General features: G+C 38.4%; 1 pseudogene; it reads left to right on the plus strand.

The window, feature by feature from the left end:
- The first annotated feature begins 21,159 nt into the window (after positions 1-21,159).
- Positions 21,160-22,149, plus strand: LOC127673283 (olfactory receptor 10A2-like; annotated as a pseudogene).
- The last annotated feature ends 3,818 nt before the right edge of the window (positions 22,150-25,967 follow it).

Here is a 25,967-nt window from a genome sequence, read left to right on the forward strand (position 1 = left end):
CGGTCAGACTGAGGTACACAAACATAATCCTAGGCCCAACACCGCAGGGGTCTGAGCCTGACGGGCGTTGGCCTGCACCCAGGCCCTGGGCTGTTCGAGTGGCCATCGGGGCGCCAACCCAGCCAGGAGTTTTTTTTGCCCTGGCCGGCGCACGCACCGCCATTTTGCCTACAGGACCCAGAGTGCTCGGGAGGGCAGAGGCTGCTAACAAGCGTAGCCTGAGGCTAACAAAACGGGGGTCTAGGCCCCAAAAGGCACAGGACTGACCCCAAGAACTGGGCGGCTTCGTGGGCCATCTGTGTGTCAACCCGCCCAGGAGGTTATTAGCACAACAGACTCTCCCGGTGCTTTCGGGGAGCGCAGACGCACACGCCCGCCATCCGGGTCACCTGGCGGACCCAAATAACAGTCATAGCCCTAGGGGAACTTTGCTCGGACCTTGGCCTCCCAGGCTTTTGCCTGGACTCAGGGCCCGGGCGACAAGGCTAACCTAGTATGCGCCAGCCCGGTTGGGGAAATCGGCTATCCCAGCGGAGTGAGTGGAACACAGGGGAGGTCACAGCAGCATACACCTTCGGAGCTCCCTGGGGGTGCACACGGGTTCCATCTGGCCCACAGACACAATCTGGGGCAAGGCTTCAGGCAGAAGCCCTCAGGTCAACTCTCTCCGCTTCAGATCAGCCTGGGTGGCCGCACCACATCTCCAGGTCCCTCAAGAGGCTAGTGGGGGCTTCCGGGCGGCCAGCTGGGAGAAGTCGGTGTGCTCCAATAAATCCTGCGGGCCCCAGCGGGAGCCTTCAGGTGCCTGCTTCGGGATCTGAACAGCCTGGACAACAGCACCCTGTCTACAGGCAGTGCAGAGTGTAAGCTGTGCACCAGAGGCCAACGGGGAAGGGGCAGCTTGCACTGGTGAGTCCAGCACTGACAAGACCAAGTAACACCAGTGAGAGCTAGATGGCAAAAGGTAAATGCAGGAACGTCACTAACAGAAATCAAGGCAATATGGCAACATCTGAACCCAATTCTCCTCTACCAGCAAGTCCTGGATACCCCATCACACCAGTAAAACAAGATTTAGATTTAAAATCACTGGTCATGATGCTGGTACAGGAACACATGAAGGACATTCAGGAGAAAATGGATCAAAAGTTAGAAGCCCTTGCAAGGGAAACACAAAAATCATTGAAAGAAATCCAGGAGAATACAAAAGCCAACAAGGAGGAAATGCAAAAAACACTTAAAGAAATACAGGAGAACTTTGGTCAACAGGCTGAGGTCATGAAAGACGAAACACAAAAATCTCTTAAAGAAATACAGGAGAACTTTGGTCAACAAGCTGAGGTCATGAAAGAAAAAACACAAAAATCTCTTAAAGAATTACAGGAAAGCACAAACAAGCAAGTGAAGGAGCTAAGCAAAACCATCCAGGATCTAAAATCAGAAGTAGAAACAACTAAGAAAACTCAAAAGGAGACAACTTTGGAGATAGAAAGCCTTGGGAAGAAATCAGGGGACAGAGATGCAAATATCAACAACAGAATACAAGAAATAGAAGAAAGAATCTCAGATGCTGAAGATTCCATAGAAACCATGGACTCAACAGTTAAAGAAAATGCAAAATGCAAAAAGCTTGTAACCCAAAATATCCAGGAAATCCAGGACACAATGAGAAGACCAAACCTAAGGATTATAGGCATAGATGAGAGTGAAGATTTACAACTTAAAGGGCCAGCAAATATCTTCAATAAAATTATGGAAGAAAACTTCCCTAACCTAAAGAGAGAGATGCCCATGAATATACAAGAAGCCTACAGAACTCCAAACAGACTGGACCAGAACAGAAATACTTCCCGTCACATAATAATCAAAACACCAAATGTTCTAAACAAAGAAAGAATATTAAAGGCAGTAAGAGAAAAAGGCCAAGTAACATATAAAGGAAGACCTATCAGAATCACAGCAGACTTTTCACCTGAGACTATGAAGGCTAGAAGGTCCTGGGCAGATCTCATGCAGACTCTAAGAGAACACAAATGCCAACCAAAACTACTATATCCAGCAAAACTCTCAATCACCATAGATGGAGAAACTAAGATATTTCACGACAAAACCAAGTTCACCCAATATCTATCCACAAACCCAGCCCTAAAAAGGATAATAGGAGGACAACACCAATACAAGGAGGGAAACTTCACCCTGAAAAAAGCAAGATAGTAACCTTTCATCAAACCCAAAAGAAGTTAAGCAATCAAATTTAAAAAAATAACGTCAAAAATGATAGGAAGTAACAATCACTATTCCTTAATATCTCTTAACATCAATGGACTCAATGCCCCAATAAAAAGACACAGACTAACTGACTGGATACGTAAACAGGACCCTACATTTTGCTGCTTACAGGAAACACACCTCAGGGTCAAAGACAAACACTACCTCAGAGTAAAAGGCTGGAAGACAATTTTACAAGCAAATGGTCTCAGGAAACAAGCTGGAGTAGCCATTTTAATATCAGATAAAATTGACTTTCAACCCAAAGTCATCAAAAGAGACTCTGAGGGACACTTCTTGCTGGTCAAAGGAAAAATACAACAAGAAGAACTCTCAATCCTGAACATCTATGCTCCAAATGCAAGGGCACCCTCTTTCATAAAAGAAACTTTATTAAAACTCAAAGCACACATTGCACCTAACACAATAATTGTGGGTGACTTCAACACTGCACTTTCCTCAATGGACCGATCAGGAAAACAGAAACTAAACAAGGACACAATGAAACTAATTGAAGCTTTGGACCAATTAGATTTAACTGATATATATAGAACATTCTATCCTAAAACAAAAGAATATACCTTTTTTTCAGCACCTCATGGTACCTTCTCCAAAATCGACCATATAATTGGTCACAAGACAGACCTCAACAAATATAAGAAGATAGAACTAATCCCATGCCTCCTATCTGATCACTATGGAATAAAAGTGGTCTTCAATAGCAACAGAAACAACAGAAAACCCACATACACGTGGAAATTGAACAATACTCTACTCAATGATACCTTGGTCAAGGAAGAAATAAAGAAAGAAATTAAAGACTTTTTAGAACACAATGAAAATGAAAACACAACATACCCAAATCTATGGGACACAATGAAAGCAGTGCTAAGAGGAAAACTCATAGCCCTGAGTGCCTCCAAAAAGAAAATGGAGAGAGCATACATTACCAACTTAATGACACACCTGAAAGCCCTAGAACAAAAAGAAGCTATTTCACCCAGGAGGAGTAGAAGGCAGGAAATCATCAAACTCAGGGCCGAAATCAATCAAGTAGAAACAAAGAGAACCATACAAAAAATCAACAAAACCAGGAGCTGGTTCTTTGAGAAAATCAACAAGATAGATAAACCCTTAGCCAGACTGACCAAAGGGCACAGAGAAAGTATCCAAATTAACAAACTTAGAAATGAAAAGGGAGACATAACAACGGAAACTGAGGAAATCCAAAAAATCATCAGATCCTACTACAAGAGCCTGTACTCAACACAACTGGAGAATCTGGAGGAAATGGACAATTTTCTTGACAGATACCAAATACCAAAATTAAATCAGGACCAACTAGACCATCTGAACAGCCCCATAAAGCCTAAAGAAATAGAAGGAGTCATAGAAAGTCTTCCAACCAAAAAAAGCACAGGACCAGATGGTTTCAGTGCAGAATTCTACCAGACCTTCAAAGAAGAGTTAACACCAATACTCTTCAAACTATTCCACAAAATAGAAACAGAAGGAACACTACCCAATTCCTTCTACGAAGCCACAATTACGCTGATACCAAAGCCACACAAAGATCCAACAAAGAAAGAGAACTTCAGACCAATTTCCCTTATGAACATCGATGCAAAAATACTCAATAAAATTCTTGCCAACCGAATCCAAGAACACATCAAAACGATCATCCACCATGATCAAGTAGGCTTTATCCCAGGAATGCAGGGTTGGTTCAATATACGGAAATCCATCAATACAATCCACTACATAAACAAACTCAAAGAAGAAAACCACATGGTCATTTCATTGGATGCTGAAAAAGCATTTGACAAAATTCAGCATCCTTTCATGCTTAAAGTCTTGGAGAGAACAGGAATTCAAGGCCCATACCTAAACATAGTAAAAGCAATATACAGCAAACCGGTAGCCAGCATCAAACTAAATGGAGAGAAACTTGAAGCAATCCCACTGAAATCAGGGACCAGACAAGGCTGCCCCCTTTCTCCTTATCTTTTCAATATTGTACTTGAGGTACTAGCTCGGGCAATTCGACAACATAAGGAGGTCAAAGGGATACAAATTGGAAAGGAAGAAGTCAAACTATCATTATTTGCAGACGACATGATCGTCTACCTAAGTGACCCAAAAAACTCCACTAGAGAGCTCCTACAGCTGATAAACAACTTCAGCAAAGTGGCAGGTTATAAAATCAACTCAAGCAAATCAGTGGCCTTCCTATACTCAAAGGATAAGCAGGCTGAGAAAGAAATTAGGGAAATGACCCCCTTCACAATAGCCACAAACAGTATAAAGTATCTTGGGGTGACTCTTACCAAACATGCGAAAGATCTGTATGACAAGAACTTCAAGACTCTAAAGAAGGAAATGGAAGAAGACCTCAAAAAATGGGAAAACCTCCCATGCTCATGGATCGGTAGAATCAATATAGTTAAAATGGCCATTTTGCCTAAAGCACTATACAGATTCAATGCAATACCCATCAAAATCCCAACTCAATTCTTCACAGAGTTAGAAAGAGCAATTATCAAATTCATCTGGAACAATAAAAAACCCAGGATAGCTAAAACTATTCTCAGCAACAAAAGAAAATCTGGGGGAATCAGTATCCCTGACCTCAAGCAATACTACAGAGCAATAGTGTTAAAAACTGCATGGTATTGGTACAGTGACAGGCAGGAGGATCAATGGAACAGGATTGAAGATCCAGAAATGAACCCACACACCTATGGCCACTTGATCCTCGACAAAGAGGCTGAAAACATCCAATGGAAAAAAGATAGCCATTTCAACAAATGGTGCTGGTTCAACTGGAGGTCAGCATGCAGAAGAATGCGAATTGATCCATCCTTGTCTCCTTGTACTAAGCTCAAATCCAAATGGATCAAGGACCTCCACATAAAGCCAGACACTCTGAAGCTAATAGAAAAGAAACTGGGGAAGACCCTTGAGGACATCGGTACAGGGAGAAAGTTTCTGAACAGAACACCAATAGCGTATGCTCTAAGAGCAAGAATTGACAAATGGGACCTCATAAGGTTAGAGTTTCTGTAAGGCAAAGGACACCATCAAGAGGACAGATCGGCAACCAACAAATTGGGAAAAGATCTTCACCAATCCTACATCAGATAGAGGGCTAATATCCAATATATATAAAGAACTCAAGAAGTTAGACTCCAGAAAACCGAACAACCCTATTAAAAAATGGGGTTCAGAGTTAAACAAAGAATTCTCACCTGAAGAACTTCGGGTGGCGGAGAAGCATCTTAAAAAATGCTCAACTTCATTAGTCATTAGGGAAATGCAAATCAAAACAACCCTAAGATTTCATCTTACACCAGTCAGAATGGCTAAGTTTAAAAATTCAGGAGACAGCAGGTGTTGGAGAGGGTGCGGAGAAAGAAGAACACTCCTCCACTGCTGGTGGGGTTGCAAATTGGTACAACCACTCTGGAAAGCAGTCTGGCGGTTCCTCCGAAAACTGGGCACCTCACTTCCAGAAGATCCTGCTATACCACTCCTGGGCATATACCCAGAGGATTCCCCACCATGTAATAAGGATACATGCTCTACTATGTTCATAGCAGCCCTATTTATAATTGCCAGATGCTGGAAAGAACCCAGGTATCCCTCAACAGAAGAGTGGATACAAAAAATGTGGTATATCTACACAATGGAGTACTATTCAGCCATTAGAAACAATGAATTCATGAAATTCTTAGGCAAATGGATGGAGCTAGAGAACATCATACTAAGTGAGGTAACCCAGACTCAAAAGGTGAATCATGGTATGCACTCACTAATAAGTGGTTATTAACCTAGAAAACTGGAATACCCAAAACATAATCCACACATCAAATAAGATACAAGAAGAAAGCAGGAGTGGTCCCTGGTTCTGGAAAGACTCAGTGAAACAGTATTTGGCAAAACCAGAACGGGGAACTGGGAAGGGGTGGGAGGGAGGACAGGGGAAGAGAAGGGGGCTTAAGGGACTTTCGGGGAGTGGGGGTGGGGGGCTAGAAAAAGGGGAAATCATTTGAAATTAAATAAATTATATCGAATAAAAAAATTTATATATAAAATATATATATATATATTCACATTTATTGAAAAATAAACTTAAAATGTAAAAATTTTAATTAAATATATAAAAATCGAAGAATGTGGCTAACACTATTAAAGTAGCAACACTAATTTCTCTCCAACAGAATCTACATATGAAAATTCATCCCTGGACAATAGTTTGCATGTCATACATTCACAGAATTCAGATTCGAGAACCTGAACTCATTCATTAATACATTTTTGTTGAAAAGCAAATGTGTGCTGGGTGGTGGTGGCACATGCCTTTAACCCCAGTACTTGAGAGGCAGAGGCAGGTGAATTTCTGAGTTCGAGGCTAGCCTTGTCTACAGAGTGAGTTCCAGGACAGCCAGGGCTAAACAGAAAAACCCTGTCTTGAAGAAAAAAAAAAGAAAAGAAAAGAAAGAAAGAAAAACAAATGTGTTTCGTCCCTAACTTTGTGCTCTCCACATTCTTCAGTCAGTGTACTTGAATGTCCTCAAAAATGGTGTAAAACCATATTTTAATATTATAGTGATGTAAAATAAAATTTCATAGATATGTTAGAGTATTTGTTTGAATAGCAACTACTATATATCATATTTTCAAGTTTTTCCTCTGATATGGTCATCATGTCCAAATATATTTATTTAACACAACCTTGTAGATAAACTCGAGGGCATGAACATCTTATTTTACTCACATTTTAAATGTAAGTATTTAATAAGAATGCAATGTGTTTTATTCTTTATATTTTTCCAAAAAGACAATCATTCAAACTCCAGGGAATATAGTTACTGTACATATACATGAGCACAATGAACCATAGACTGTCTCTTCAGTAGCCCATACACATCCAACACTATTGCAGTATCAGAAAGAACTTCACATTTTTTGTTCTTCAGAAAAATGTAAAATTGGAAAGAATTGAAGAAATATAAGCCACAAAGAAATCCTTCCAAATATAGGAGTTATATATGTAGATATAGAGATAGAGATAGAGATAGAGATATATTGCTGAATGTATATTTTTCAGATTAAAGGTAACTATAAAATATGAAGTATTTCAAATCCAATTTTATAGTCAAATGTAATTTGCTATATTAATCAGAAACACTTTAAACACTTTAAATGCTTAGCATAAGAGACATGTTAATCATTAGCTGAATCATTTAAAGAAAGCTGACTTGGCAGTTAATGAAAATAATATTGGTTTCTTAGCTAGTGATTTTGTAGTACAGACAGATGAGCAAAAGAAAAATGTATGGCTATTATTTCCTCACCTCTGAAGCTTTTGTCCCCTCATCCTTTCATTTACTTTCCCAGGCTGAGAAGATGATGATTTCCAGAAATTAGATTCTTAAAAAGAATCTTAGAATTTAAGGCCAAATATCATATGTTAGTGCTTTGTCCAGAGCCCTGGCACACTGAAGTGTGTCACTGCCCCAGGAAATGATATCAGTCTAAACTGGGGCCTAGGGATCCCTATATTCCTAATAGGGCAATTATCATCAGGCATGAGAGTGACCAAGAGCAAAATCTTCTGGGAAACTGCATTATAATCACTGTTTCTGTACAGGTAGGTCTTTAATATGAGGCTATCAAGTCACATTCTGAACTAGGACTGTGAAGCAAATGAAAATAAATTTCTCACTCTGAGCAAGACTAAAGGCCTGATTCTCATGGATATAGTTGCCTTTATTGATATAATTTGTAGTCTGTATATAATCAGAGCATAATTTAAAGGTCCCATAACCTGAATATCACAGGGATATATTTTCATATGTGGAATCTGTTGGAGAGAAATAAGAGTAGGTATACTGACAGTGTTATCCACATTCTTAAATTATTAAATCATAGCTGTTAGATATGCTCCTGATGCCCAGGGTTCCTTGAGTAAAAACTATGTTGGTGAGTTTTATGTCAACTTAACACAAGCTATAGTTATTTGGAAAGAGGGATCCTCTATTGAGAAAATGTGCCTACCAGATTAACTGTGGGCAAACTTGGTTTTTTTTTTTTTCTTGATTAAGTGGTGTGGGAGGACTCATCTCCTTATGAGTAATATCACCTCCCCTGCCACGATTTTCGCTCCTAGTCAGACAGGACAAGCGGCCCCAGGTACCAAGATATTCTGAGTCTAAGATCTCTGGGAATGCAGCCCACCAAGCTGTGAGCTGCTACCTGCACCCAGGACCTGGGCAGATGGGCAGTTCTTTTGGGGCCAGACAGACGTGGGTCCTGTGCCCTACTGGGAAGTCGGAGCGTGGAGGTGCCCCCCACCACCATCTTTGCTCCCGATCGGACAGAACAAGCTCCCCAGGTACCGAGATATTCAGAGTCTAAGTTCTCTGGGGAAGAAGACCGCCAAGCTGCAGGCTGCTGCCTACACCCAGGACCTGGGTAGATCTAAGGTTCTTCTGTGTGCCAGCCAGGCATGGGTCCTGTGCCATGAGGGGTGCCTGCTGGATCCCTGCTGTCATGTTCCCTCCCTGACGGAGCAGATTGGCAGCACCAGGTTTGATTCACAGAGAAAACCCAAGTATAACATTGCTTGGGGCAGGACACACCAGGGCCGCAGAGGAGAGCAGCACATCAGCAATCTGTGCCAGGGGAAACCCAGTCATCCAGTGGCACAGAAATAGCCCTATGGGCTCATAGGAGGGTCAAGCACCAGCCAATGGCACCAGGACCAACTAACGCCAGAGATAACCAGATAACAAAAGGCAAATGTAGGAACATCACTAACAGAAATCAAGGCAATATGGCAGCATCTGAACCCAATTCTCTAACAATAGCAAGTTCTGGATACCCCCAACCCACCAGAAAAAAAAAGATTTCGATTGAAAATCACTAGTCATGATGCTATTAGAAGAACACAAGAAGGACATAAATGAATCTCTTAAAGAAATACAGGAGAAAATGGACCAAAAGTTAGAAGTCTTACAAGGGAAACACAAAAATCACTTAAAGAAATTCAGAAGAAAATGGCTCAAAAGATAGAATGCCAATAAAGAGGAAATGCAAAAATCACTTAAAGAAATGCAGGAGAACTTGCATCAACAGGCAGAAGTCATTAAAAAAAAAAAGGAAACACAAAGGTCTCTTAAAGAATTACAGGAAAACACAAACAAGTGAAGGACCTGAGCAAAACCATCCAGGATCTAAAAACAGAAGTAGAAACAAGGAAGAAATCGCAAAGAGAGACAATTTTGGAGATAGAAAACCTTGGGAAGAAATAAGGGGCCATAGATGCAAATATCAACAACAGAATACAAGAGATAGAAGAAAAAATCTCAGATGCCGAAGATACCATAGAAACCATGAACTCAACATTGAAAGAAAATGCAAAATGCAAAAAGCTTGTAACCCAAAACATCCAGGAAATCCAGGGCACAATGAGAAGACGAGACCTAAGGATTATAGGTATAGATGAGAGTGAAGATTTACAACTTAAAGGGCCAGCAAATATCTTCAACAAAATTATGGAAGAAAACTTCCCTAACCTAAAAAGAGAGAGATGCCCATGAATATACAAGAAGCCTACAGAACTCCAAACAGATTGGGCCAGAACTTAAATACCTCCTATCACATAATAATCAAAACCCCAAATGTACTAAACAAAGAAAGAATATAAAAGGCAGTAAGAGAAAAAGGCCAAGTAACATATAAAGGAAGACCTATCAGGATTACACCAGACTTCTCACCAGAGGCCATGAAAGCTAGAAGATCCTGGGCAGAGCTCATGCAGACTCTAAGAGAACACAAATGCCAGCCAAATTATTATACCCAGCAAAACTCTCAAGCACCATAGATGGAGAAATCAAGATATTCTATGACAAAAGCAAATTTACACAATATCTTTGCACAAACCCAGCCCTACAAAGGATAGTAGGGGGAAAAACACCAATACAAGGAGGGAAACTACACCCTGGAAAGAGCAAGATAGTAGCCTTCTTTCATCAAACCCAAAAGAAGATAACCAATCAAATATAAAAAATAACATCAAAAAGGACAGGAAGTAATAATCACTATTCCTTAATATTTCTTAGCATCAATGTACTCCATTCCCCACTAAAAAGACATAGACTAAGAGACTGGATACATAAACAGGACCCCATATTTTGCTACATACAGAAAACACACCTCAGTGTCAAGGAAAACACTACCTTAGAGTAAAAGGCTGGAAGACAATTTTACAAGCCGGAAACAAGTAGGAGTAGCCACTCTAATATCAGATGAAATAGACTTTCACCCTAAAGTCATCAAAAGAGACACAAAAGGACACTCCATGCTGGTCAGAGGAAAAATTCACTAAGAAGAACTCTCAATCCTGAACATCTATGCTCCAAATGCAAGGGCACCCTCATTTGTCAAAGAAACTTTACTAAAGCTCAAAGAACACATTGCACCTAACACAATAATTGTGGGTGACTTCAACACTCCACTCTCCTCAATGGACCAATCAGGAAAACAGGAACTAAACAGGGACACAGTGAAATTAATTGAAGTTTTGGACCAATTGAATATAGCCATATTTATAGAACATTTCACCATAAAGCAAAAGAATATACCTTTTTCTCAGCACCTCATGGTACCTTCTCCAAAATTGATCATATAATTGGTCACAAGACAGACCTCAACAATTATAAGAAGATCGAAACAATCCCATGCCTCCTATCAGATCACTATGGAGTGATCGTGGTCTTCAATAGCAACAAAAACAACAGAAAGCCCACATATACATGGAAACTGAACAAGAATCAATAATACCTTGGTCAAGGAAGAAAAAGAAAAAAATCAAACAATTTTTAGAATTTAAGGAAAACGAAGACACAACATACACAAATCTATGGGACACAATGAAAGCAATGCTAAGAGGAAAACTCATAGCCCTGAGTGCCTCCAAAAAGAAATTGGAGAGAGCATACACTAGCAGCTTAATGGCACAACTGAAAGCCTTAGAACAAAAAGAAGCTACTTCACCCAGGAGGAGAAGAAGACAGGAAATCATCAAACTCAAAGCTGAAATCAATCAAGTAGAAACAAAGAGAACCATACAAAGAATCAACAAAACAGGGGCTGGTTCTTTGAGAAAATCAACAAGATAGATAAACCCTTAACCAGACTGACCAAAGGACACAGAGAAAGTATCCAAATTAACAAAATTATAAATGAAAAGGTAGATATAAGAACAGAAACTGAGGAAATTCAAAAAATCATCAGATCTTACTTCAAAAGTCTATATTCAAAACAACTGGAGAATCTTGAGGAAATGGACCATTTCCTAGATGGATACCAAACACCAAAATTAAATCAGGATCAAATAGATCATCTAAACAGTCCAATAACCCCTAAAGAAATAAAAGGGATCATAGAAAGCCTTCCAACCAAAAAAAGCACAGGACCAGATGGTTCTAGTGCAGAGTTCTATCAGACCTTCAAAGAAGACTCAACACCAATACTCTTCAAACTATTCCACCAAATAGAAACAGAAGGAATACTACCCAGCTGATAACAAAACCACACAAAGATCCGAGAAAGAAAGAGAATTACAGGCCGATATCCCTTATGAATATCAATGCAAAAATACTCAATAAAACTCTTGCCAACCGAATCCAAGAACACATCAAAACGATCATCCACCATGATCAAGTAGGCTCCATCCCAGGGATGCAGGGATGGTTCAATATACGGAAGTCCATCAGTGCTATCCACTACATAAACAAACTCAAAGAAAAAAACTACATGGTCATTTTATTAGATGCTGAAAAAGCATTTGACAAAATTCAGTATCCTTTCATGCTAAAAGTCTTGTAAAGAACAGAAATTCAAGGCCCATAGCTAAACATAGTTAAAGCAATATACAGCAAACCAGTAGCAAACATCAAACTAAATGGAGAGAAACTTGAAGCAATCACACTAAAATCAGGGACTAGACAATGCTGCCCTCTTTCTCCACATCTTTTCAATATAGTTCTTGAAGTTCTAGTTAGAGCAATTAGACAGCATAAGGAGGTCAAAAGGATACAAATTGGAAAGAAGTCAAACTATCATTATTTGCAGATGATATGATAGTATACTTAAGTGACAAAAAACAAACAAACAAACAAACAAACAAACAAAAAAAACCCAGAGAATTCCTACAGCTGATAAACAACTTCAGCAAAGTGGCTGGTTATAAAATCAACTCAAACAAGTCAGTAGCCTTCCTATACTCAAAGAATAAACAGGCTGAGAAAGAAGTTAGGGAAATGACACCCTTCACAATAGCCACAAACAATATAAAGTATCTTGGTGTGACTCTAACCAAACAAGTGAAAGATCTAAACGACAAGAACTTCAGGTCTCCGAAGAAGGAAATCGAAGAAGACCTCAGAAAATGGAAAAATCTGCCATGCTCGTGGATCGGCAGGATTAATATAGTTAAAATGGCCATCTTGCCAAAAGCGATCTACAGATTCAACGCAATCCCCATCAAAATCCCAACTCAGTTCTTCATAGAGTTAGAAAGAGCAATTCTTAAATTTAGCTGGAATAACAAAAAAAAAAAAAAAAAAAAAAAAAAAAAAAAACCAGGATAACTAAAACTATTCTCAGCAGTAAAAGAACTTCTGGGGAAATCAGTATCCCAGACCTCAAGCAATACTACAGAGCAATAGTGTTAAGAACTGCATGGTATTGGTACAGTGACAGGCAAGTGGACCAATGGAATAGGATTGAAGACCCAGAAATGAACCCACACACCTATGACCTCTTGATCTTCGAGAAAGGAGCTGAAAACATCCAGTGGAAAAAAGATAACCTTTTCAACAAATGGTGCTGGTTCAATTGGAGATCAGCATACAGAAAAATGCAAATTGATCCATTGTTATCTCCTCATACTAAGCTCAACTCCCAAGTGGATCAAGGACCTCCACATAAAACCAGACACACTGAAACTAATAGAAAAGAAACTGGGGAAGACCCTTGAGGACCTGGGCACAGGGGAAAAGTTACTGAACAGAACACCAATAGCTTATGCTCTAAGATCAAGAATTGACAAATGGGACCTCATAAAATTAGAAAGTTTCTGTAAGGCAAAGGACACTGTCAAAAGGACAAAACAGCAACCAACAAATTAGGAAAAGATCTTCACCAACCCTACATCAGACAGAGGGCTAATATCCAATATATACCAAAAACTCAAGACGTTAGACCCCAGAGAACAAAATAACCTTATTAAAAATGGGGTACAGAGCTTAACAAAGAATTTTCACCTAATGAAATCTGGATGGCTGAGAAGCACCTTAAGAAATCTTCAACATCATTAGTCATTAGCAAAATGCAAATCAAAACAACACTGAGATTTCACCTCACACCAGTCAGAATGGCTAAGGTTAAAAACTCAGGAGACAGCAGGTATTGGGGAAGATGAGGAGATAGAGGAGCACTCCTCCACTGCTGGTGGGATTGTAAGATGATACAACCACTCTAGATATCAGTCTGGTGGGTCCTCAGAAAACTGGGCATGACACTTCTGGAGGACCCATCTATACCACTCCTGGGCATATTCCCAGAGGATTACCTGGCAGGCAATAAGGATACATGCTCCACTATGTTCATAGAAACCTTATGTATAATAGCCAGAATCTGGAAAGAACCCAGATGTCCCTCAATGGAGGAATGGTTACAGAAAATGTGGTATATTTACACAATGAAATACTATTCAGCAATTAAAAACAGTGAACTCATGAAATTTTTAGGGAAATGGTTGGAACTGTAAGGTTCCAACTAAGTGAGGTAACCCAATCACAAAAGAATACACATGGAATGCAATCACTGATAAGTGGATATTAATTAGCCCAGAAGCTCTGAATACTTAAGACACAATTAGCATATCAAATGTTTCCCATGAAAAGGAAGGAGAGGGACCTGGTCCTGGAAAGGCTTGATCCAGCATTGGAGGGGAATACCAGGACAGAGAAATGGGAGGGGGGGTGAATGGGGAATGGGTGGAGAGAAGAGGGCTTATGGGACATATGGGGAGGGGAAACTGGAAAGTGTAAAGAATTTGTAATGTAAATAAAGAATGTAGTAAAACAAAAACAAAAAAACAAAAAACAAAACAAAACAAAAAAAAAAAAAAAAAAACCAATAGTCCAGAAAAAAAATGGGTGGTATCACTTCTTGTATGGTGGTCCTGGGTGCACACTGAGCAAACCATGATTGAGTAAGTCAGGCCCCCTGTATCTATTCTTACTTTCAGATTCTTGCTTTGACTTCCTTCCCTGATTTGGTTGAATGATTTGGTTGAATGACTAAAAATTGTAAGATAAAATAAACCTCCACTTCCCTAAGTTGCTAATGGTCCAAGTGTTTGATTTTAGCACTAGGAACCTAACTAAGGCAAAGAATATAAGGCATGAAACCAACTGGACAGCCATCATGTCAGAACCGGATGTTGCAAACACTGATGTCTTGAGGAAGTCACAAAAAACTACATCTAGTTACTGTTGAAATAAAATATCAGCTCCAGAAGGGACTCTCTCAGCCTTGGCTTCCTCAATCAACTTGAGCCAGACCTCCCTATCACAAGGCTTGATGAACATCAGCTAAGGCTCATTCGTAGATATTCTCAACTCAAACACTTTTGGGGAGTATCACCCTGACAGCCTAACAGAAGTCCCATGATTGATTTAATATCAGTTATTCTTATGCAAGTTCCATCTCAGAATTTCCTCTCAGGAGTGCATTTATGTGTTTGTGTAAAATTGTGAAAGTTATATGTTAACTTGAATTTAAGTCTAGGGACTTTCAAATTACTTCCTGATCCTTTCAATGATTGGCTAGTCTCCCAAATGTGTCTTGTTTGAATCCAAATGATTTTGTAGCCTCTGTATTCTCCGACTGATTTCTAGTTTTAATATACTATGTAAAGGATTAATACAGGAACTTTAAAACAGTCAGAGGCTAAGTTATATTCCTCAGACCACAAAGGGGAGAGGGAGACGGACTTAAGGATGGGGACACATTCTGAAGGATTGACCACTGCCCAGCTACCTTATCACTTAACAGATAATTAGTTTAAATGTAACACTGTTCTGTCAATCACATTGTGCTTAATGGCAGCAGACCTGAGGAGGGTATAAAGGCTCTCCCAGCACTAGGTGCAGGGTTGTTCTGTCTCTGTGTTCAGGGTGACCCAGCATGCTGGATTTGATTAAATTACTCTTGTGTTTTGCAATGATTTCCTCTATGTGTGGTCCACTCAGGGTGTCTGGTAAGTTAAGACTGGTAGAGTCTTACACTATATGATATGATATGATATGATAGATATGATATGATATACGATATGAGATAAAATATGATATGAGATATGATATGATATAAAAATAAATTAATTTCATTCTTTTGTTGTAGTATTTCCCTTATGTCATTATATGTGCAAAGTCCTTGAAATAAAACCTACCTGAAACGGATTGATGTAGAAACACAAGATCTGTATTTACCTAAAATGATGCTCATGAAGTAAAATCTTTGAACAGCTAAGTTTTTTTGTGGGTCCTTACCCAGTGGTCTCTGGGAGCTTAGAGGAGCTAGGATCAGGCTCTTGGTGGTGGTGGGTATGGTTGGTAAAAAATTCCAGGAGACTGTATCAGAGGACAGCTTGTGAAGTGAAATGACAGGGCTAGTTCATAAAGCTGGAGACAGGGGCTAGGGGAGATAAAAAGGGACGGGAAAGACAATGCACCTAATTTACACATGTAGACCAGATTGAAGACCTGCAACTGCAAATGCTGCATGGCAGTTCAAATGCAAAGGCACTCTGGAGGAGGCAGGAATTTTCCGAGCCTATCAGTTAGAAGGACTGCCATCATATGATTTCTGAGAAGCCAGTCCTCTGTTGGGGAAATAGAAGCCTAACTGGTGCTATTAAGACCTGGCTGTAGTCTCTATGTGGTTGAGAAGACTCAAGGTTTATTTGAGTAGAGAGTGGCTCCACTCTTGCCCTATTAGGATAGTGTCTAGGATATGGTCAGCACTCTATATTCCCTCATCTGGCTTCCATCCCACACATTTTGATGGATTCTGTCAACCACTTAATACAGAATAAACAATAACACTCAAACTCTTCTAAAATATAGTAGAACATAGTAGAACATGGAACAATGCCTCTATTTCTGTTGCCCAAATAAGGTCACTTGTTCCTCCATCCAGGAATAAAACTTAAACCAACCTCACTGTAACAAAGATGAGGTAATAAGAACAACAATCACCTACCACACAATAGTAGGGACTCAGTATTAGTAGAATAATTTTTCTTAGAAATCAGTAAGTATATAATATCAGTGACAAAAATTATTGTAGATAATGAAAAATTCATTTCATAAAATCAAAAATATGTTCATGATTTTTTTAAAAAAACAAATGATAATTAGTAACAAAAAATAATTAGCATCCACAGCAAACCCACAGTATGATGAAACATACTATGATGTGAATGAAAATTTTACTCAGCTATCACTAACAAGATAAGAATATAATATTCATCATATAAACACAAAACTCAGAGTGCCCAAACATGAACAAGAGCTGTGGTTTATATGACTTTTTCTGCAGGAGACCTTATGTTGGATCTTTGTAATCAGTGTGGCAATTTTGATTCAGTAGAAAGATAATTAACTTATTGCAATATTGCTTTGTAGATGGAATGATTCAGATGTTCTGTGATGGAACTTTTTCTCAGGAGAAAGGGCTGTTGCAGAATTCTGCTCCCCTGCACAGAGCTATTGTCCTGTCCATAAGGACTCTCAGGAGGACAACAAGAAGCCTCCTGAAACTCACCAGTGAGACGAGATTGTGAGTCTCCTGGGGAGAGTAATAGGAAGGACTCAGAAGACAAGATTTTTGTATAATATGTTTATAGCTCATTGTTTTCCAGGAAAGAAGAAAATGCATATAATGGAGATAGTAAAGTAAGTGTGTAGAGAGTATGGGGAATGTGTGTGTGTGTGTGTGTGTGTGTGTGTGTGTGTGTGTGTGTGTGTGTGTGTGTGTGATATTGGACATTGCCTGGAAGGACATGGTGTTCTCTCCTAAGAGAAGCAATCTTCTTGACCTCAGGCATGGTATCTGACTATAACAAAAGCTTTTCAAAACAATGTAGAGAAGAAGATGGGAATGCTGTGTGTTCCATGTATGTTGTAAGGAGAGGATGAAGAGAAACCTTGAAGTGGCTAATCAGAAATAGAAATTATCTTATTATCTCTTCATTTACTGTGATTTGAGTTAGGTGCCATAATTAATTTTTCAAGATTAAGCATGAGGAGAGTGAATTAAAGGATATAAAAGGATATCTGATACTCAAAACATTTTCCATTCTTGTTATTCTAAGTAATTATTGTCTCTTCCTTTGAAGACTGTTAAAGTTCAGGCAGACTCCAGTATCCCTCTCCAAAAACAGCTGTGTATTGTGTTAATCACTTATATCATCGTAAATTAGAATTCACTTAATTCTGTAATACTCAAGTTATACTGTACATTGTAATCTAGTCAAGTGATCCCACTGTTTCTATTGTGTTGTGCTAATAAATGGTGAGTGAATAGGAGGAGCCTGGGAGGTCAGGGGATGCAAAACCAAGACAGTAAGAGTTCAGTGTCCTCTCATATCATACACCATGTCTTGCATAGATACAATTGCCAATAAAATGTTTGTAATATGATATTCTTATTACCAGAATCTTACCAGAGCTTAGCACACACTTGATTTTTATAACCCTGAAAATCTATGTATAAAATATAGCTGACTGTTGATAGGAAACCAGTTCAAACAGCTCAACTAGAAAGATGGGGATGATTACATCATGTGGAGCTTACAAGGAAATAGTGCACCCACAATTTAGGTCAAGAAAATATAAGAAATGAGAGGCAGATGAGATATCTACATCAGAGTATTGTGACACTTGTTTCTCAAGAATCTTGATACTTTTTCTGAGAAAATCATTCTTATGATACAAATTTAAATGGAAATATAACATTCTGGGTCTTGAGCTGAGTTTCTGGAAATTTAACAGAGAAGCAAGCCTTACTCTCTAACTACAGAGCTACCTATACAGAATGCAGAAACTAGTAATGAAAGGCGACGTGCTTGAAAAATATTTCAGGTTAAAAAATAGCCATTTCTATGTTGGCTTTGGAAGAGCTATCCATTTGGGGTTTTATTTTGTTTTGTTTTAATTTAATACAGAGAAATGTTTACAGTACATTAAAATAAGTGTAAAATGCTTCACAATAGAATCCTCAGCATTTCAGCAAATTTTTAGAGCAGAGTCCACAGAGACATCAAGTAAGTACAGCAAACTTCCTGCTTCATAGTGGTCAGAGCTTTAAGTCAGACCTGTGTTCTCTATACTTAGAGTTTTAGAAGTTTTGCATGAATGGGTACATATCTAATCTAATAGTTATAATAAGCTAGTATATACAACTACATACCACCCAGGATACAAAAACTATGTATTGTTTTGAGGGGTTTTTTTGTTTTCTTTTCTTTTATTTTGGGGGGAGTGTTTTTCATTATCCCCTATAGAAAAATAATCTGGTGATCAATTAGTTAATAGGAACAAAACTTATGTATTATGGTGAGAAGTTCCCCAAAGCAGAGTATACACAAAGGTAAATCTCAAGTGGTTATGGGTAGACACACACACATGTTCATGTCCTATATAGCTGATAAGCATTCAGTACCTGATCAACTTAAGTGATTTGGAAAATTAACTTAATAATCACTCTAGCAACCTCATGCGGAACACCTTTTTTTCTTAACCCCTTTTATAAGTGACCAAATGGAGAAGCAGAGTATGAATAAATGCTGTTCCCGGCACTGTTGTTAATAATAACATTTTAAATCACACACAATCTTGCCTTGCTCTACTCTATTGTGCTTCCCTGTGTCTGTGTTTCTGCATGAATACACAGGCACACACCTGTTTGAGGCTTGTATATATGTATATGTCTAATGTGTGTTAATGAATATGGGTAGCATGTTTATTTATAATTTGGAAATACTGAAGCCCACATTTGATTTGTAGATCAACCATGAGCTGATCTACTCACATACACTATAGCATAACCTGTGGCATTTCATTCTATCAAATGAATAGAAGTTGGTGATATGTCCTGTCTTGTCAGGAAAAATATGATATATTCAGATTTTTGGCAAGAAGACCCAAACTTCAGCAAAGACACATACACCCCACAAAACAATAAAGGTCATCTCATTTGAAAGAAAATGTTATCAGACTGAAAGAAAAATAAGTTCACTACATCTCCAGTATTTGAGGGTCATGAGACTGAACTTCAGATAATAAAATGGGCAGAGACAGGTAGAATACCTAAGGAGCCAGAATAAGCTAAACACTGGAAATTCTCATTACATGAGAACTCATGGACTGGTAAAGATGGTAAACATAATGATAAGAACATGGAAGTCCATACTCAATCTCTGTATAAGGCTACACTATGAAAGAGATGAGTAGTCACCACTAGAATACTAAAGGCTACTTTAGCAGTTATAGTGTGAAAAACCGAGTGCAACTATAGGCAGAAAAGATGGGTAGAATCCAGAAAACAGACAAGGCTATGCTGGGAATAAACAGTTTTTCATGTAAGCAACCAACCAAGCACACGGCTGCTACCCTGTGCAAAAATGAGCAAAGAGGAATGAAGTGTATAGATAATAAGTATAGAGAAATATAGATAGTTTGATGGAATTGTAATGTAAGGTCTGTTGAAATGGAAGGTTAGAAAGAACTTTCTATCAAGCCAGGCACCATGTCTTACTCTTAGAATTCTAGCATTCAGGAGAATGCAACAGAAGAACTAGGAATTTCAGGTTAGCCTGGACTACATACGAAGACACCATCTCTTTTACTCTTTTTCTTTCTTTATTTAACTCAGTGGTCTGATCCATGGAATATAATGAACTCTGTTAAGAAAACAGAAATAAGGCATAAGCAGTGATACCCTTACTAAGAAAACATGTTCTATAGAGATAGGAACTATTAAGTTACAGAAATCAGCTGCCATGTTGAGGATTATGGCATGAAGGGCTATTGTGTTGTTTAATTTATCCTTCTCTCTCATGTCTCAGCTTATGAATCTTCAGAAGCTTCTCTGACCATTTCATTACTGCCCAGACATCAGTATGTGCCATGTCTTTACTATTCACTAAAAACAGTAATCATTTATTGAATTGTTATTTGCTTTTACTTTCCCTTCAAAAACTATGAGTCTGGGGGAAACAATACTTTTAATGCATGGATATGAATACTAGAAATAGCAATCACAGAATAATCTGGGCCCAATACACACAGAGAATGGTTGAAGTGACTGTATATGAGACAACAGGAAATCATAGAGATGACTGTGAGTTCATGAATTTTTCTGTGTAACATTGATAACTAGTTAATGAGAAAAAATGTGTAAAGAATTGAGATACAATTAATACTTTTCCTTTTCTTTTATTTGAATGATAGCTTACACAACACGTGAGCTGAACTTATACCCATGGTAAGCCTTCTGCCTGAGCTTCATCAGTGCCAGGACTATAAGTTTCCATCATCTTCTGTAAATATTTTTACACTTTGCTCAATGCTCAGTACACTTTGGAATATCAACTAATGTGAAGAGAGAAAGTATTAGATGTGAAAATCTGTGAGGATAAATCATTTCTAAGTTTTGATTTTATGACTGCAGTTAAAGATTCTGTCTCTGATGTAACTGAGGATCTAAAAGTATTACAAGGATAAATTTCCCTCATCTGCAAGAAACCTTCTAATGACTTACTATTCTGTCTTCCAGATGAGTGTCAACTGCTCTCTGTGGCAAGAGAACGGTTTGTCTGTCAAACACTTTGCATTTGCCAAGTTCTCTGAGGTCCCTGGAGAATGCTTCCTCCTGTTCACCCTCATCCTCCTCATGTTCTTAGTATCACTGACAGGAAATGCACTCATAACACTTGCCATCTGCACCAGTCCAGTCCTACACACACCCATGTACTTCTTTCTGGCCAACTTGTCTCTCCTGGAAATTGGCTACACTTGCTCTGTCATACCCAAGATGCTGCAGAGCCTTGTAAGTGAGGTCTGAGGGATCTCTCAGGAGGGATGTGCTACACAGATGTTTTTCTTCACAATTATTGGTATAACTGAGTGCTTCCTATTGGCAGCCATGGCCTTGGACCGATGCATGGCCATATGCTCCCCACTCCACTATGCTACCCAAATGAGTCGTGGTGTATGTGCCCATTTGGCAATAGTTTCATGGGGAACAGGTTGCATTGTCGGGTTAGGACAAACCAATTTTATTTTTTCCTTGAACTTCTGTGGACCCTGTGAGATAGATCACTTCTTCTGTGACCTTCCACCTGTCCTGGCACTTGTCTGTGGAGATACATCCCAAAATGAGGCTGCCATTTTTGTGGTGGCAATCCTCTGTATATCTAGTCCATTTTTGCTTATCATTTATTCCTATGTCAGAATTCTGGTTGTAGTGCTGGTGATGCCTTCCCCTGAGGGGCGCCATAAAGCTCTCTCCACATGTTCCTCCCACCTACTTGTAGTCACACTCTTTTATGGCTCAGGATCTATTAACTATTTGAGGCCCAAATCTAGCCACTCACCAGAAATTGATAAACTCTTGGCCCTCTTCTATACAGCAGTGACATCCATGCTGAACCCCATCATCTATAGCTTAAGGAACAAGGAAGTAAAGGGAGCACTGAGAAGAACTCTGGGCCTGAAGAAAGTTCTGACAATAAGTAACTGAGGATCCCAAAGTGCTCCTGAACAAGTGCACAGTCTGTCAAAGCAAACAAAGAAAACCACTGTGATCTTCCTGGCTGTCTTAAAACAATCTTTTAGAAACAGAACTTTGTTTTAGAGTATTCTCTGTACTTGACAATATTTTTAATTGGAAATAATGCAATTAAAAAAGTATGATTGCTGCTAAATAACTTTAGTAGGTTAGTCCAGTACTCAAACATTTTCATCTGGGCAGAGTTGAAAATCACATGCTAATTTATCAGGAGTCTTAAAATTTTTCTGTATCCATTCTTAGCTATTGTTGAGCCCCTGATATGCCTGTTAACTCTGCACTCTACACAGGTTCTCAAAACATGGTTACTTAACACCTTAATAGTTTTATAAGGCAGGGTATTTCTTCTCATAAAAGTCATTAAATTCTTCAGATGTAATTATATACACATGTAATGTAGAATTACATAGATCTTTTGTGGATTATATTTGCAGAATATGTAAACATTCCAATAATGCAAAATGTCAACTTTTGTAACTACATGCTACAAACCATTAAAGAAAAAGTATGAGAATTAATTATCAGTATTTTCTAAGATGTATGATTTCAAAGGAAATATTAGTGATATTACAGGAGAAGAAACAAAGGCAAACAAATATTTATTGGTATATATTTGCAAGATTTTTATAAAACTTATAAGTTTATGTATATGCAGATGAATCAACATACATTTGGAGATCTTCTGACAAATTACTTCTAAGTGATCTCAGCTCATTATGTGACAATTCCATATTCCTCAACACATGTAAACCCATTGCATTGAACTGGAAGAGCTAAGTAGTTCTCAGGGCAGTGAATTGTTACTTCTGCTCTGTGTACCATTAGATCAGTCCACACTCAAGGCTTTGAGCACCCAGGGCCTAAAATTGTGGCTACAGTTGTAGTTCCCACCCCCAATATATGATTTCTAGCAGGGTAGGAGAAAAGAACTCCAGCCAGGTGATTCTCAACATCATAGTTAATGATAAACACACACACACACACACACACACACACACACGCACACACACGTGCACGCGCATTAGAGTAATTGAAGTGGGTTTATAAGTGATGGAAGGCTAATATAAAAGGTCAGTTAGCATCAGATAATGGGATTCTGGTTGTCATTCCATGAAAAAAAAACAGAGTTCCTTGGAGAAGGAGTAGGGTCATCTCAAAAATAAGACAACAAGCCATCAAAATCATGAAGTACGTGCAACATGCTGAAAACACACAGGAGCCAACTTGGAAGAGTTTTCAGTGGCCAAAGTTGAAGCACTTTGAGCATAATTAATGGTAGAAGTTATTGTAATGCACAAAATAAAATTATAATCTTGAATATGTGTATAATGAAGGGAAGATAAAATTTCAATTAAGTGTGCAGTAAGTTTTAAAGAAATAATAAAAAATTCCATTACACTAAAACTGCAGTACTGCTGTAGGCAGGATTCACCTAAACGGAAGGGCAATAATTATCTACTCCTGAGAAGCATTGTTCTGAGCCTAATTACACATAGTCAAGACCTTTAAGGCCAAAGTGTTGGGGAAAATTCACTGAGATGCTGAATACAGTGCCTAATGTTTTGAAGAGACACAGAATATTTCTATAGTCTCTAAGTACTTCTCTTATGACTTCTATTACTTTTAAAGGAATTACAAAAGAAAAATACTTTAAAATATTTGTAAATACAAAAGGAAAATAGTTTAAAATAATTTAATTGCTCCAGTAGTTTAAGATACAGAACATCCCCCTAATTTTGAACTGAAATAAGCAAAGCAGGAAACACTCTTTAGTACTTGCCAAATAGTTACAACCTCAATATAAAAAAGAGAATCACTTGATGAATCCAAATTCAGTGACAGTCTAGCAAAATTGGTAATTATTTCTCTTTAAAGGTGTGGTCACAGAAGATAAAAATGCTAATGAACTATAACAGACTAGAATAAATTAGGATATATAATAATTAAATGTCAACTGGATTTCTGGATTGGATACTGGAATAGAAGATGTACAGTACTAGAAACCCTGCTGTCATAATTAGGCCAACATAACATAGGACTTGTAATGTACTTTTTTCAATTTCCTGATTTTGATAGTCATTAGATGATAGAATACAAAATTCAGGAATTGGGGTAAGATGTAGAACATTAGTACTATTTCTTATTAATTAAATCTGACTTTCCTGTACAGTTTGATTTCTGCTTTTTTATTTTTATATTTGTTTATTTACTTATATATTTTATTAATTTACTTATGTGCCAAACGCTGTGCCCCTTCCTAACTCCCCTTACAGAGTACCCCTTCCTACATTCCCTTCTCCTGATTTCTTCCTTCAAAGAGACCAAATAACATAGTGAAATGGCAAGGCATGCTTTGTCCCTGAATAGTTTCTGTTCATTTGGACAATTGGAAAACCTACAACAGTGATAGTGCTGGTATCAGGAAATAGCTTCAAAAATTATCTTCAAAAATAAAATATTGTTAAAACTAGAATCCCTTCTTACCCACCATACCATTGCATATTATAAACAAGAAATTTAATGCAAGATTCTTCCCAAGAGAACTCATATGCATATAAAAAACATAAAACACTGTAAGAGCAAAACTATCCTTGAAACATACATAAGGAAAAATGATCAGATAAGAACAAAACCAAATAGGAACCTGCCTATATTCAACTAAAGAGAGCCAACAGAACAGACCCTGAGCTCCTGTAGTGTATTCTGTATGAGTTTATTGGGTAATACCTGCAAAAGGACATATGTACAAAGCAACAACAAACTAAGCACAAGCTACAATATTTATAAAACCTTAAGAAGTATGTGGAAAGTACTATTTTTAAGCAATATGTGAATATACTAATGTTCATTAATTTGTACATATAGTGCATTTTAGATAGATTTTAAGTGATATTAGATATATTTTGTGGTGATATCACTTTCATGTATTTGATTGCATTAAAGAACAATAAATGTTTATTTGACTTGATAATCATTTTAAATATTAATGTAAATCAAATTATATGGACCAAGTGCTGTCATTTTGTTTTTATAGTTTTTGTTTAATATGTATGAGTGTTTTAGTTGCATGTATATCTGTGTACCACATATATGCCTAGTGCCCAGGAGGCTGAAGGGGGAGTCAGATCCCCTGAGACTGAAATTGCAACCAGTTATGAGCTGTGACATGGGAGTTGTGAATTGGTCCCAGCTTCTCTGGAAGAACAGACAGTGCTCTTAATCACTGAGCCATTTATTCATCTCCAGTAAATGCTATTTTTATAAATATAGTGCTTAAGTTGACCGGTCTTCTACATAGACAACTTTTTTCTCTAATATGATAATATTAAACACACACAACTGCTTCTTACCTTCACGTAGATTTATGTTGATATTAATTTAGTATTTATTTAATTCGCTTTACAGACTGCCCCCTCAAGTTCACCCCTCCCAAATCCTTCCCCTGTCAGCGCCTGCACTGCCACGGTACCAAGTATCGGGCGTAGGCCTGGGGGATTAACAAAAAACACAGACACGGGTCATTCTGCAAGGAGAATGCCAAAGCTTTACTGAGAGACCAGCAATATATATACTAGAGGCCAGGGAAGGGAACAGGAAAAAACAATTATAGTCATAGGTCAGGCACCTGGGAAGTCCATACCACACCAGGCAGGAAGGCAGGAATCAAGCTAAGCCATGGGATGTTTTGCTCTCACAAACCTGTGCAAAAAGCTCACCTGAGGGTGTTGAGCCAAGCTCTCTGGTTCCCAACAACTCCCCCTTTTTTATTT

Source organism: Apodemus sylvaticus, chromosome 22 (assembly GCF_947179515.1).
Source record: "Apodemus sylvaticus chromosome 22, mApoSyl1.1, whole genome shotgun sequence".
In the NCBI taxonomy this organism is placed as follows: Eukaryota; Metazoa; Chordata; class Mammalia; order Rodentia; family Muridae; genus Apodemus; species Apodemus sylvaticus.